We start from the raw sequence: 16,284 nt of genomic DNA on the forward strand, positions 1-16,284 counted from the left end.
ACAAGCTGCTGAGACGATAGTTTAAAAGGGTGAAAAAAGAAAGGTAAAGTTGAAACTATCACTGAAGCTGTCAGCTTCTGTACCGAGAAAAATAAAACACAAGATTACTGAGTGAAAGGAACCTTAAAGGAAGCTGGAATTTCAGTTTGTGTGAAAGTGTGGAAGTTTTCCTGACTGAATCTTTAAGAAGTTACAGTATTTCTTTTGTCTGAAAGTCTGTCTTTAAAAAAGTGTCTTTTTTTTAGCTCCACCCACTATTCTGTGCACAGAACTAAAAGCCATTTAACCTTTTGTAAAATAACAACAGAGAATACTGGAAAAACTCAGCAGGTCAGGCAACATCCGTGGAGAGAAATTTGAGTTGACGTTTCGGGTTGAGACCCTTCTTCAAAACTGGAAAGAAAATAAAAAGATCGAAGGCAAAGCTGCGATCGAACAAAAGAAGAAAAAGAGACAATAAAAGGTATGCGAAGCCAGATGAGATGGTAATGGGCCCGTGGAGACAAAAGGCAGCTGAGATTAGGTGTGAAGTGTACTGGCAGGATAAAGACAGCTGCCAGGTGAGAGAGAGAAACAAAAGGAAAGGACGGGGGCGGGGAGAAAAAAAAGGGCCCAAAACAAAGGGGTGGAAAAAATTTAAAGGAATAAAGTAAAAGGGGCCAGGTTATGATCTGAAATTATTGAACTCGATATTGAGTCCGGAAGGCTGCAAAGTGCCTAATTGGAAAATGATTTGCTGTTCCTTGAGTTTACGTTGAGCTTCCGTGGAACAATACAAGAGGCCAAGGACGGTGAGGTCCAAGTGGGAATGGAGCGGTGAATTAAAATGACAGGCGACCGGAAGCTCGGGGTCATCCTTACGGACTGAACGGAGGTGTTCCGCAAAGCGGTCACCCAATCTGCTTTTGTAATCTTGTCTTGGATGTTGGAAGCATTTGGTACTCTTGGAGTTCATAATCCATTACAGGGATCAATATTTCTAAGTTGCGTAAATGTGTGAAAATGTTGAGCATGTTCATTTCAATTTAAGATTGTGCACCCAGAATTGGGGAAAAAAGAACTTTGAACTACAATTTCAGTTAAAAACTCTGGTGTGAAAAGGATGAGAACAGCAAAAACAAAAAAGTTTGTTTAACAAAAGATAAGTTTCAGTCTAAGATTTAACCTTGGAGTAGCAGTTGCCATGGTGCCTGGCACTTAATTTGAATTTCCAAAGCACTTTGATTTGATTTCTTTCAATGTGAAAACTATTTTTTCCAGTTAGATTCTGTATTTTTACAGTCATTTGGAAAGGTGCCTGAAGAACAACGAGAAAGATGACATCATTTACTGTTTTTTTTTGTAAGCAAAATAATCAAAAAAGGCAGCTGTCAGCAGACAGGGTTAACTCCTTTGCAGGTTTATAAGAAGGCGGAGTGAAACATTGTCAGACACACGCAAATCCATCACTTCACGCAAAAAATGTTTTAAAAGAAAGTTTTGAAGGTACAAAGACTTGGGAAAAAGTTTTGATCGGGAAAGCTTTTAAAACATTTTTTGCGTGAAGTGGCGCAATTGCGTGTGTCTGACAATGTTTCACTCTGCCTTCTTATAAACCTGCAAAGGAGTTAACCCTGTCTGCTGACAGCTGCCTTTTTTGATTATTTTGTCTGTTCTGCATCGTGTTTATTTTTTTGAAATATTGGTCTGAATTAAATTGGGATTATTGAGGTTAATTATTAAATTGTGAAAAACCACCTTTCATTGCGGCCTCAATGAAATTCTGGTTATTATTTTTAATTATGTGAGGGTTTCTAGTTCCGGATGTGAGACTTTCACATTGGCAGTTTTGAATTTCTTAAATGTTTAATGCTTTGAACTGGAATTTTGTGATATTTGAGGTGATTCTGCTTGTTAAACATTTTGGTTGTACTGGAAAATCCTGGGGTTGGGAACCTCTGAAACAAAACGCTAAAAAGTTTAAAAAGAATTGGAGCTTAATCTAAAAGGCTGCCTTCCCTGATGAGAATCTTTTATTTAGAGTTAATAATATGTTACTAATGATTTCTGCTGTTTTAATGGATTTTTAATACTGAAGAAAGTTTTGAAGGTACAAAAACTTGGAAAAAAGTTTCAATCGGGAAAGCTTTTAAAACATTTTTTGCGTGAAGTGATGCAATTGCATGTGTCTGACAATGTTTCACTCCGCCTTCTTATAAACCTGCAAAGGAGTTAACCCTGTCTGCTGACAGCTGTCGTTTTTTATTCACCAAGCAACAACTTTTGTATTGCTGAATGAAATTTAAAAACATTGGACATTATTAATTTGAAGTGAATATTTCCCCACGGTGCAGAAGGAAAATTCTGATTTCACAAATGAGCCCCATGGGTGTTTAAACGGAGCCACAATGGATTCTCTGTTTTCATTTCTTTTAAACAGGTGACCATGGTTTTCCAGACCGCATGAGTCATAACGGCACAGAAGGAGGCCATTCGGCCCATCGAGTCTGTTCCGGCTCTCTGTCGAGCAATCCAGTCAGTCCCATTCCCCCGCTCTATCCCCATAGCCCTGCAAGTTTATTTCCCTCAAGTGCCTATCCAGTCTCCCCTTGAAAACATTCAGTGTCTCCGTTTCCAACATGTCCGTTGGCAGCGAATTCCAGGTCATCACCACTCGCTGTGTAAAAACGTTTTTCCTCACATCCCCCTGTATCTCTTGCCCAAAACCTTAAATCTGTGTCCCCTAGTCCTTGTACCATCAACTAGTGGGAACAGCCTTTCCCCGTCTAGCCTTGGCAAACCCGTCATAATCTTGTACACCTCTATCAAATCACCCTTCAACCTCCTTTGCTCTAATGAAAACAGATCCAGCTTCTCCAACCTGTCCTTGTAGCTAAGGTCCCCCATCCCTGGAACCTTTCTGGTAAATCTCCTCTGCACCCTCTCAAGGGCCTTCACATCCTTCCTAAAGTGTGGTGACCAGAACTGGACGCAATACTCCAGTTGTGGCCTAACCAGCGCTTTATAAAGGTTCAGCATAACTTCTCTACTTTTGTACTCAATACCTCTATTTATGAAGCCCAAGATCCCATATGCTTTTTAACCACTCTCTCAATATGTCCCGCCACCTTCAGGGACCTATGCACATTAACTCCCAAGTCCCTCTGTCCCTGCACACTGTTTAAAACTGTGCCATTAAGTGTATATTGCCTCTCCCTGTTCCTTCTGCCAAAATGCATCACCTCACACTTCTCTGTATTAAATTCCATCTGCCACTTGTCTGCCCATTCTGTTAGCCTTTCTATGTCCTGTTGCAGTCGATTGGTATCATCCTCACTGTTTGCCACACCCCCAAGTTTGGTGTCATTGGCAAATTCAGAAATTCTACTCTGTATTCCAATATCCAGGTCATTTATATATATCAAACTGAATATTGATGCCTTAACAAGAGATCCAGCAGTTTAAAGAATTTAAGAACCTATCTGCAGACATCGCCAGACATTTAAAATAAATCCCAGCATGGTGACGATTTGGACGAAAGGCTTTGCCTGTCAAAGACTCGGACTTAACCCATTCAGGGTCAGGTGTTATTTCCCGAGACAGAGTTCTCGAGAAGGGGAGATATGGAAGTTACCTCCAAACTAATTCCAAGCACTTCTGTTTCTAATATGAAACCAGCATGTAAACCAGCAAGCCTGGGCATCACTTGTTTCTGAAATGGGAATTGATGAGATGAATTGATAAAAATAAAATTGATATAAGTTGCTGTTACAAGCATTCAAGAAGGAAAAATTTACCTGAAGTTTAAGGGGATAGTCAAATTTTCATTAAAAGAAACTGGTGGAAAGCAGTCTAAGGTGGTCCTGCCAATTGCTGTGTATCAGGGAAGAAATTTTTGGGGAAATAAAATTGAACATTGACGAAATTAATAATAATTAAACTTTATTGTCATTGCACAAGTACATGAACAACGAAATGTGATCTTGCAAGCTCCCATGACTGGGAGAAGCAAAGCCGCTGCGTCGGTGCGCGCCGCCATTCCATTTCCACCATTCCTCCTGTCCGACAATCTTCAGCCCAACGCCCAGGCCTGCTCACCAGCCGCTCCTCCTTCCGTGACCTTCTCACCAACCGCCCCTTCTCGGGGCTCCTTCCGTGACCTTCTGCACCTGGTCTTCCCTGATGGTCACCCCTCTAGGTACTAACCAGGCCTGGCTCTGCTTAGCTTCCAAGCCTTGCCAGTGACCCTGTCCCTAGTCCCAGGAACAGGGCTGTCAGCCCAACAATACTGCAATGATAAAATGGACTCAGGCACAATGCATCGGATTATTTTGGGAAATAAAAAGGTCCTCTAAAATAAAGAATTAAAAAACCCAAAATGCGTTAATAACTGGGACCAAGTGGGAAGGTTTGATCTGTTTCCTATCTTTAATAGTGTATTGGACAGGAAAGTTCCTCCAGGGCTCATGAATGAGATAGAATGGTAATTAATGGGATGTGTAAAATGGAATGAGAGGAAGTGATTGAGGATGTCAGATAGAAACAGGAAATGTTTCATTCACCACCAAATGGGAATCATTTCCTCAGTTGAATTGGAATAAATCACCTGTGTACGATTCACCGAAAGGTCTCAATCTGGGATTAATGAACAGTCTCGGCAAAGGCAGGAACATGCAGTTGAAAAGAATCAATTGATAGTTTTCTCTTGGAGAGGTTTGTGTCCTTGCCTGTGAACTTTGTAAGAAAACTTCATTTGATAGACTGGCCACTATCCGAGACATCGGGACCATACAGTGGGAGATGAGCAAAGATCTCCAGACACCTCACCATCTTTTGATGAGATCTCCTGAAAGCCCATGAATGGTTCGTATCAGATGGCACGTGTGGCAGGATATTGTGTGTGGACAGATGTGATTTGTTACATAGGAAGCAATTAGCATGTGGAAATGTGTGGTGAATTTACACTGAAGAACGGGTCTCGGACATATTCAGTTATTGACAACAGCACGACATGAAATGGTTAATGTGGCTCAGGAGAGTGAGACAACTTTTAAAGCACTGACACAAACTCCATCGAGAAACTATCTAATTCATGAAACAATCAGCATAGAGTTAAAGACTCTGGTACCTGTCAGAGGGATTGAAACTGAAGTTGAAGCAGAGAGTGACATAGAATTCGGATTGGGACAATTGAGGGCTGGAGAGATCATACTTAGTAAGAATTATCCACAAGATGGATACCCAAGGCATATTACACTAGTTTAAAAGCATGATTATTCAAGAATCAGCGTGCATTGACTAACAGTTCCATAATACACACTTAAACCTACAACTAATAATGCTTATTTCATCCATGTTAGCTAGTGGGAATCTGAAATGGAGATTTCTCAGGATTCTTACACCCGGGAGACGGAGAGAGAGAGAGACAGGGTGCAGCCTGCTCACAGCTGCGCTTCTACCCAGAGTATAAGTGGTAATATAAGTCTCAATTATTCTCTGTAAACTGCTGCTCGAACACTGTAATGTATTAAGTCTTGCTTGTGCTGAATAAAGTTAAATCACTGCCCCCAATACGGGTCAACCTCGAATCATTAGGAACCGGGGTTCCTCTGGGATCTTACACCATGCACGTTCTTCCCTGGTCCTTCTAGGTGGTGGAGGTCGTGGGTTTGGCAGGTTCTGTCAAAGAATCCTTATCAAGTTGCAGATGTTTAAAGTCCCTCTCCATCGCCCCTCCCACCTCTCTCCTCCCATAGAGGCCAGAGTCCTGTGTAGGCCCAGACCAGGAGGCGCTTTCTCTACCCTGAAGGACATCAGTGAACCAGTTGGGTTTTACGACAATCCAGCAGCTTTCATGGTCACTTGTTTCTGCTGCCGGCCCCACAAATGACCAGATTCATTGAGCTCAATTTCACAGCCTACCTTTGTTTTATTGTGGCTTCTTGCTCACGCTCCCTTTTTCCTGTTTTAAATTCATTTTGCAGGGTATTGGAAGGGGCGGATTTGCAGACAGGAAGATCAAACCAAGCATCACATCAAGATCTGACAGAGTCACTCGATTCATCAGGAACTGAATTTCATCGGCCTTTGAACAAGGAAGCAAATAGCACCATTCACGGTGGGGAGAAACCGTACACGTGTTGTGCGTGTGGACGAGGATTCAGCCAATCACTTGGCCTGTCAAGACACAAGCACAGTCACACCGCGGACAAACCGTGTAACTGTGGGGATTGTGGGAAAGGATTCAATTACCCGTCCCAGCTGGAAACTCATCGGCGCAGTCCCACCGGGGAGAGACCATTCACCTGCTCCCTGTGTGGGAAGGGATTCACTCAATCATCCAACCTGCTGACACACCAGCGAGTTCACAAGTGACTGTGGGGGTTGGATTCTGTTGTTTTTGCTGCTGTTAATCACATCCAGGACTGAACCATGTTCATTCTGACAGTTACGGTTTGTTTCTGCTGATGTTAATAACCCCTATAACTGGGCTGGAGTTTAATATCCTCGATATATGTTAAATAAATCAGTTTTGTTTTAAACACATTGTTGTAGATTTTCTTCTTTCCCACCTGAGTGTTTAGCATCACCTGGCTGGAGCTCAGAAAGGACAATCTGGGGGAGGATCGTACGGTGGGAACAGAACTTCAGCCTGGACACAGTCCTTCAGGGCCACACTGAGAGGGGCAAATGGCACTTTGGTCTTTCTCGTCTCTCTTCACTGACAGCAAAGACTCCGTGTGGGTAATCTCGAGGCGTGTGAGAAATGTGTCCCAGCCGCTCTCTGCCATGGTCCAGAGCTCCTAGGCATGGAACAGAAGGCTCCTTTCCAACTGTATTTAGTTTTTTTTTATTCGTTCCTGGGATGTGGGCGCCGCTGGCAAATCCAGCATTTATTGCCCATCCATAATTGCTCTTGAGAAGGTGGTGGTGAGCCGCTTTCTTGAACCGCTGCAGTCCGTGTGGTGAAGGTGCTCCCTCAGTGCTGATAGGGAGGGAGTTCCAGAATTTTGACCCAGCGACGATGAAGGAACGTTGATATACTTCTAAGTGTGTGACTTGGAGGGGAACTTGGAGGTGGTGGTGTTCCCATGCGCCTGCTGCCCTTGTCCTAGCTGGTGGAGGTCGTGGGTTTGGGAGGTACGGTCGCAGGTTCAGGGAGAACAACGGTGAATGCTAGAAACGTGCTGTTGAATCAGAGATTGGTGTAAAACCACAATCTGTTCCTTACTGAAAATGAAAGAGGTTTAAGTTTTCAGCCTAAAAATGACTGGTAATTATTCTACGAAGCTTTAACATGTTTGTGTGACAGTCCTGAGTCCACCATTTTAAGGCAAGCATTAATCCATTTAACATAAGCCCATTTAAAATAAATTGGTTAAAGTCTGCATTAAAATAGCAGAGGGAGGAGTTCACAGGAGCCTGTTAACTGCTGGTACAATTGTACAACAGACATTGGATTTCCAGATAAAGAAGGACCAATGGGTTTCCCGCTCAGATGGGTAATTGAATCCCTTCCCACAGTCCCCACATTTCCACGGTTTCTCCATGGTGTGGGTGTCATTGTGACTCTCCAGGTTGGACGATCGGTTGAAGCCTCGTCCATACACAGAACACGTGTACGGTTTCTCCCCGCTGTGAATGGTGCGATGTTTTTTCAGGCTGTGTAACTGGTTAAAGCTCTTTCCACAGTCAGTGCACTGGAACACTCTCACTTGGGTCGGAAGCTCCCGTCAATCACCCGGGTAGTGTGAGCTGAGCATGCGCGGACCTAGGCAGCAGCCGCTGACACATCGGGTGAGAGAGCTCAGGGACCGGGTTCATGAACCCCGGGGGGACGCGGGCTGCTCACACCCCGAGTGCGGCCCCAGGCCCCATTATTAAAATACTCAACATTATCCGCTTCACCAACACCCGGGGTGGGCCTCAGGCCCCGAACAAGAGCCTCTGGGCCGGGCGTTTGCCCCGAGTGGGGCGGCAGCTGCGGGGCTTTCTCCCGGTGACAGGCCCGGGTTAACGGCCGCCATCTTGAGAGTCTCAGGGGGCAGCAGGGCGCATGCGTGGCCCCCTTGGCCAGGATCCAGGAGGAGAGAATCTTGTCAATTTCTATCCTGGACTCACAGTGATGGCTTTTGTAAACTTCTTTTACAGGCTGTGAGAAGGGCAGCATTTACAGACCACAAACTCAAACCAAACATCACATCGAGATCTGACAGAGTCACTCCATTCATCAGGACCCGAATATCATCAGCCTTTGAATGTGGAAGGAGAAATGTTTGTCTGTTCTGTCTGTAGGAAAAGATTTCAAACATCAGTGTGACTGGAAAAGCACCGAGACACACACACCCGAGTGAGAGTGTTCCAGTGCACTGACTGTGGAAAGAGCTTTAACCAGTTACACAGCCTGAAAAAACATCGCACCGTTCACAGTGGGGAGAAACCGTACATGTGTTCTGTGTGTGGACGAGGCCTCAACCGATTGTCCAACCTGGAGAGACACAAGGACATCCGCACCATGGAGAAACCGTGGAAATGTGGGGACTGTGGGAAGGGATTCCATTACCCGTCTCAGCTGGAAACTCATCAACGCAGTCACACTGAGGAGAGGCCGTTCACCTGCTCCGTGTGTGAGAAGGGATTCACTCGCTTGTGCATTCTACAGACACATCAGCGAGTTCACACTGACGAGAGACCATTCAGCTACACTCACTGTGGGAAGAGGTTCAAGCAGTCATCCAACCTCATTCTACACCAGCGACTTCACACTGGGGAGAGGCAGTTCACCTGCTCCGTGTGTGGGAAGGGGTTCACTCGGTCATCCCACCTGTTAACCGTCTCAACTTGGATAGAGAACTGGTTGGCAGATAGAAAGCAAAGAGTTGGAATAAACGGGTCTTTTTCCGAGTGGCAGGCAATGACTAGTGGGGTGCCGCAGGGATCGGTCCTTGGACCCCAGCTATTCACAATGTATATTAATGATCTAGACAAGGGAACTAGATGTAATATCTCCAAATTTGCAGACGACACAAAGCTGGGTGGGCATGTGTGCTGTGAGGAGGATGCCGAGAAACTACAGGATGATTTGGACAGGTTGGGTGATTGGGCAGAAGCATGGCAGATGCAATATAACGTGGATAAATGTGAGGTTATCCACTTTGGTGTCAAAAACAGGAAGGCAGAATATTATCTGAATGGCAATAGATTAGGAGAAGGGGAAGTGCAATGAGACCTGGGTGTCCTTGTGCACCAGTCGCTGAAGGTAAGCATGCAGGTGCAGCAGGTGGTTAAGAAGGCAAATGGTATGTTGGCCTTCATAGCGAGAGGGTTTGAGTACAGGAACAAGGATGTCTTGCTGCAGTTGTACAGGGCCTTGGTGAGACCACATCTTGAGGATTGTGTGCAGTTTTGGTCGCCTTATCTGAGGAAGGATATTTTTGCCATGGAAGGAGTTCAGCGAAGATTCACCAGGCTGATACCTGGGATGGCAGGAATGACGTATGAGGAGAGATTGGGGCGATTGGGCTTGTACTTGCTGGAGTTTAGAAGAATGAGAGGGGATCTCATTGAAACTTATAAAATTCTGGCAGGACTGGACAGACTAGATGCAGGGAGGATGTTCCCTATGGTCGGGGAATCCAGAACCAGGGGTCACAGTCTAAGGATAAGAGGTGGGCCATTTAGGACAGAAATGAGGAGGAATTTCTTCACCCAGAGAGTGGTGAACCTGTGGAATTCTCTACCACAGAAGGCAGTAGGGGTCAATTCATTAAATATATTCAAGAAGGAGTTTGATATATTTCGTAAGGCTAAAGGGATCAAGGGGTATGGGGAGAAAGCAGGGACCGGGTACTGAACTTGGATGATCAGCCATGATCGCATTAAATGGCGGAGCAGGCTAGAGGGGCCGAATGGCCTACTCCTGCTCCTATCTTCTATGTTTCTATGTAACACACCGGCAAGTTCACATGGTGGAGAGGCCATTCACCTGCTCAATGTGTGGGAAGGGATTTAATCAATCATCCAAACTGCTGACACACCAGCGAGTTCACATTGGGGAGAGGCCGTTCACCTGCTCCGTGTGTGAGAAGGGATTTGATTGTTCATCCAACCTGCTGACACACCAGCGAATTCAGACTGAGGAGAGGCCGTTCACCTTCTCCGTGTGTGGGAAGGGATTTAATCGATCATCCAACTTGCTGACACACCAGCGAGTTCACATATGACTGCAGGGATTGGATTTTGCTCTTAATCACATCCAGGACTGAACCATGTTCATTCTGACAATTGCGATTTTTTCTGCTGATATGAATAACCCCTATAACTGGGCTGGAGTTTAATATTCTGGATATATAGCTGATTGAGTTGTCAGGGCTGCAGTGTTCACTTAAGAACCGCTGTCTGATCTTTCCCCTTAATTTCTGATGAGAGTCCCTGAATTATTTTACAGCAAAATTATGAACGTTTATTTCAATCCTAAATTGATCTTTGGTACAAAATCTACAATTCAGTGTCTGAAAGGTTCCACTGATTAACATCTCCAATTAGAAAGTGCTGATTAATCCTCGCTGACAATTCTTACTGACTTGCACATTACACACAGTGGCACCTCCATTATCCACCAGAAAGAAGGGGAATGGGAATTGGTGGAGAATCGAGAGTCCCCAAATGTTGCCCCTCTCATCTGGTACAGCAATCCCCTCGGCACGGTAATGGAGACAAGTCCAGTTATAGTAACAGGATGAGTTAAAGGTATTTACTCAGACGAGCGGGAGGTGGGAAGTGGTGTTCCACGGGGATCGGTGCTGGGACCACTGTTGTTCACCATTTACATGAATGATTTGGACTCGGGAATCAGAAGTACAATTTCAAAATTTGCAGATGACATTAAATTGGGGGGTGTAGTTAATACTGAGGAAGACTGCGATGACATCCTTGTAGAATTATTCAGTTGTGTTCAGTAAATAGCAGCATCTTTTAATTTGCTTTGACTGATCACATCACTATATAGTTATGTGAAAAACAGAAATCATTAACAGCTCCCAATTTCAGAATTGTCCGATTCAAACTCAACTTCTTCCAAGTGCAATCTAACATTTCAAAAATTGTAATGGACGTAGGCGAGATATTAGGGCTGTTGTCTAACACAATCCAAACACAGTGACACACAGACAGATGGTCAGGTGTAGCTTCACAGCGAATCCTTTCAAGCCTCACTAAAAAGTGGCAAACTGGCAATCCATTGTTCACTAATGGAGTTGTGATCTTTGTAAATTAAGAAAGGAAAAGCATGGAAATGTGTCAAAGAGTTGATTAACAGAGTGGGGCATCATCTCCCTTTGATTTCTATTTCTGACACCAGGCAACAGAAAAAGGTCATTACAACACGACATAAACAGACTCTTCAGGTGTGAGACATCAGACTTCAGAACAACACGTCTGCCAGCTCTGGCCACAAACCTCAGTACAGTCAACCTTTCAGCAGCTGCAGCCCTGATTAAATAACTACTAGTTTAACATGTCTAGTAGAGCTTTTGTATCAAAATATAATTGTGACACACACACAATTAATAATTAAATCACAATGTGATTGTGAGGATCGATTATCGCCTCTTGATACCTTCCGTGCCCACCATTCGAGGAAGGTATCAAGTGAACCGGTGGACGCCGCCTGCTCCCTCTCCAGGGCCACCCGGGCAGGGACAAGACCACGGGAGAGAGGCAGGCAGTCAGAGTGACCCCCCATGGGCCCCACCCATCCTGATTTCTGTTTTGTAGCCATCTTTCCATCCATTCTGCTGCCTGGCCCTTCACTCCACACGGCCTGACCTGGGTCATCTTTTAGATCTTACAAACTGTTATGGATAACAAGCTGGTTACACAACAGGAAACAGAGAGTAGGGGTTAAGAGTGGCAAAAGGTGAGAAGTGGTGTTCCACAGGGATTGGTGCTGGGACCACTGTTGTTCACCATTTACAAAAACGATTTAGACTTGGGAATCAGAGGTACAAATTCAAAATTTATCAATGACACCAAATTGGGAGGTAGAGTTAATATTGAGGAAGACTGACAACATGCAAGAAGACATTAATAAACTTGCAGAATGGGAGGGTAATTAGCAAATTAATTTTAAGAAAGGTGGTGCATTTTGGTAGGTAGAATAAGAAGGCCACACACTACTTGGAAAATAAGAATCTAAATGGGGTAGAGGAGCAAAGGGATCTCGGGGTCCAGATACACAAATCACTAAAAGTAGCGACGCAGGTTAATGAGGCCATAACAGGAGCAAACAATGGACTGGGGATAATTTCTAGAGGGATAGAATTGAAAAGCAGAAAAGTTATGTTAAACTTGTACCGAACCTTGGTTAGACCACACTTGGCGTACAGTGCACAGTTCTGGTCACCATATTATAAAAAGGATATAGAGACATTGGAGAAGGTGGAAAAAGGCTTTGCAAGGATGATCCTAGAACTGAGATGATATACTTATCAGGAAAGGCTGAACAGGATGGGGCTCTTTTCTCTAGAATAAAGAGAAGGCCGATGGGTGACCTGATCGAGGTCTTTAAGATTATGAAAAGGTTATATCGGGTGGACCTGGAGAAAATGTTTCTACTTGTGGGGGAGTCTAAAACTACAGGTCATAAATATAACACAGTCTCTAATAAATCCAATGGGGAATTCAGGAGAAACTTCTTTACCCAAAGAGAGGTCAGAATGTGGAACGTGCTACCACAAGGAGTAGTTGAGGTGAATAACACAGATACATTCATGGGGAAGGTAGATAAGCACATGAGGGAGAAAGGAATAGAAGGATATGCTAATAGGGTTAGATGAAGAGTGGTGGGAGGAGGCTCGTGTGGAGCAGAAACACCGGCATTGACCAGTTGGGCTGAATGGCCTGTTCCTGTGCTGTAGACTCTGTAATTCTATGTAACTATGTGTAACTATGTCTTCTGACTCCTGACGTAGCTGGAAAAGCTTTTACTATTATTACCACAATTGTACACCATCTTCATTTCCAAAGACCTCTGAGCTTCTCTAATGGCTGCTTTTGACTCCCTCAATTGTGGGTGATATTTGTCTCTATTCTCCTATAAACTGAACTCTCCTCGATCTGAACTGGGTTCAATGTAAGACAGTTCGGGGAGTCAGGAATCATTCACCCCTAGACCTACGCTGGCCAGTAAAACCCCAGACGGTTCCTCAGTAAGGATTCCTCTGGTTCCTCGCCATATATTTGTCAGGATACTGAAGCCCAGCTTTCTTACTGTCCACTCCTGGAGGCCCCACTCCCTGAGCCTACAACCTTCAGCAGGGTCGGTGGTGGAGTTCCACAGCGGGAGTGATCCCAGAGTAACTGTCGTTATTGCACCCCATGGGTGTTCCAGGTTGTGTATTTTTAGTTATCCTGGTGTCTAACACACACACATCAATAAAACAGGGAATTCCTGGAAACACGCTGCAGGTCCTTCTTTATCTGGAGATCAAATGTCTGTTGTATAATTGTACCAGCAGTTAACAGGCTCCTGTGAAATCCTCTGTCTGCTATTTTAATGCAGAATTTAACCAATTTATATTTTAACCTGCCTTACAATGGTAGACTCAGGACTGTCACACAAACACTTTAAATCTTCATAGAATAATTGCCAGTCATTTTTACACTGGAAACTTAAACCTGTTTTGTAAAGTCTGTGTGTTCTAGTTGTAATTAATAACACACAGGCTGCAAGCTTAAAGTTCAACAGGTCTTTACTGGTTGGAGGTCAGGACGATCTGCAATACATCTTACTACACAGTGCTTATATACCGGTGGTCACCACCGGTATTACGTATACAGCAGCCAGAGAAAGTAGTACATCTCTTAAGGTGGAACAGGCTTAAGTTCTCTTAAGGTGGAACGGGTTACATACACCACAATCCTCCCTTTTTAGCTTAATAGTCATATCCCCATTTAACATAACATCATAACATATATACATATATAACTTCAGGTATAAACAGTTCAAAGGTTCAGTCCCTCAGGAGGCCTTCTGATTCGATCTGGATAACGCCTTTCAGTGGTCTCTGATTCTTGTTGCTGAGGTGACTCTGCTTGTTGGTTTCCTATGTATTGGACGTCATCATCAGGTACAGTCCCTGCCGAGGTAGATGCTTCAGGTTCATTAACGTCTTCCACAGTTGTCTCTGTCGCAACCATGGGTTCGACTCTTGCTCTTGATTCTACCAATTGATCCGCATGACGCCTTATCACATTGTTACCAATATCTACTGTGTACATCAGAGGTCCTTGTCTGGCCCGAATTGTTCCGGGCTGCCATTTTTCGTTTCCATAGCCCCTTGCCAACACTGGTTGTCCTACTTCGAAACTTCGCGTGGACTTGTTATTAATATGCCGGAACTGTTTGTTTTCCACTTCCCTCCGCACATTTGGTTTTAACAAGTCCAACCTGGACCGCAACCTCCTGTTATAAAACATCATGGCAGGACTTTGGTTCGTCACTGCATGAGCGGCGTTTCGATACGCCATTAGGAAATTGTCCACCTTCTGCTGTAGCGGAATCTGATCATCGTTCATGGCCTTTATTGCCTTTTTGAATGTTTGGACAAATCTCTTGGCCAACCCGTTTGTTGCCGGGTGATATGGGGCAGAGGTATAATGTTTCACCCCATTCTTCTTTAAGAATTTTTGGAATTCTTCCGACACGAACTGTGGTCCGTTGTCCGAACAGATCTGTTCTGGCAATCCGTTCCTTGCGAATATTGTTCTTAACACCGCAATTGTCTTTTCTGAAGTAGTGGTATTCATCTTGATCACTTCTGGCCATTTGGAATGTGCGTCCACCGCAATTAGGAACATGGAGTCCATGAATGGACCAGCAAAGTCAATATGTATGCGTTGCCATGGGGCTGAAGGCCATTCCCATGGGTGTAGTGGTGCGATCGGAGGTGCATTTTGCACTTTTTGGCACCCAGCGCAGCTTTTCGTCAACTCCTCTATCTGTTGGTCAATACCCGGCCACCATACATAAGCCCTAGCAAGACTTTTCATCTTAACTCCCCCCAGATGACCTTCATGCAGTTCTTTTAGAACTCTTTCCCTTAACTTGGGAGGAATAATCACTCTTGTCCCGTACATCAAAGTACCATGGCAGACGGACAGCTGGTCTCACCTTGCCGAGAATGCCAGTAACAGAGGATCACCACGTGTTGGCCATCCTTTCACTGTCACCTCGTAGACTCTGGACAGTGTCGGGTCGTTCCTGGTTTCCCTTTCAATACTTGCATTGGTGACTGGTAAACACTCGATGATGGTCGAATGAAATAACTCAACAGGGTCAACTTTCGTCGTTTCTTCTTCTTCAGGTAGTGGCAGGCGCGACAGCCCATCAGCATTGCCATGCTGCTTCGTACCTTTGAATTCTATTTGATATTGATGAGCCCCTAGGAAAAGGGACCATCTCTGGAGACGCTGTGCTGTCATCACTGAAACACCCTTCTTCGGGTTAAAAATGGATACCAACGGCTGATGGTCTGTCAGAAGTGCTGAGAGCCTCCCTATCGATCTGTGCATAGTTACGCTCAGCGGAGGTCAATGATCTGGATGCAAACGCGACTGGCCTTTCCGTGCCATTTGGCAACTTGTGTGAGAGTACTGCCCCAATACCATATGGAGAAGCATCACAAGCCAACCGAATAGGCAGTGTCGGGTTGAAGTGAGCCAACACTTCCTCTGAGGTGATCAATTCTTTGCTTTTGCGAAATGCCTTCTTACAGTTTTCGCTCCATTCCCATGGTACCCCCTTCTGTAAAAGAGCGTTTAGCGGGTGCAGTACCGTGGATAGATTTGGTAGAAATTTATGGTAATAGTTAATCAATCCTAGAAACGACCTCAATTGAGAGACATTATCCGGAGCGGGAGCCTTTACAACTGCCTCTATCTTGTCAGGAGACTTATGAAGCCCCTCCCGGTCAATGACATGACCACAGTACGAGATCCGCTTCTGGAAGAACTCGCATTTCTGCCGATTAACTCTAAGTCCATACTCTTTCAGTCTGTTGAGCACCAGTTCCAAGTTTGCGAGGTGTTCTTCATCACCATCACCTGTAATCAGAATATCGTCCAGGTAACATTGTGTGCCTGGAATTCCCTGTAATACCTGCTCCATGGCCCTCTGCCAAATTGCTGGAGCCGATGCCACTCCAAAAACCAGTCTATTGTACCGGTACAAACCTCGATGCGTGTTGATCGTGAGGTATTGGCGTGACTCTTCTTCAACCTCCATCTGCAAGTACGCCTGCACCA

At 44.7% G+C, this 16,284-nt stretch overlaps 1 pseudogene across 1 annotated transcript in view; it reads left to right on the forward strand.

The window, feature by feature from the left end:
• The first annotated feature begins 365 nt into the window (after positions 1-365).
• LOC147119246 (uncharacterized) overlaps positions 366-16,284 on the forward strand; it is a 102,384-nt pseudogene continuing 86,465 nt past the window's right edge. The window contains exons 1-2 of the transcript XR_015077878.1: positions 366-463; positions 5,964-6,342. The product of XR_015077878.1 is annotated as an uncharacterized LOC147119246 (transcript). The remainder of the gene's footprint in view (positions 464-5,963; positions 6,343-16,284) is intronic.

This window comes from Somniosus microcephalus, chromosome 4, assembly GCF_052327205.1.
Source record: "Somniosus microcephalus isolate GS21.2 chromosome 4, FLI_Smic_1.0, whole genome shotgun sequence".
Lineage (NCBI taxonomy): Eukaryota > Metazoa > Chordata > Chondrichthyes > Squaliformes > Somniosidae > Somniosus > Somniosus microcephalus.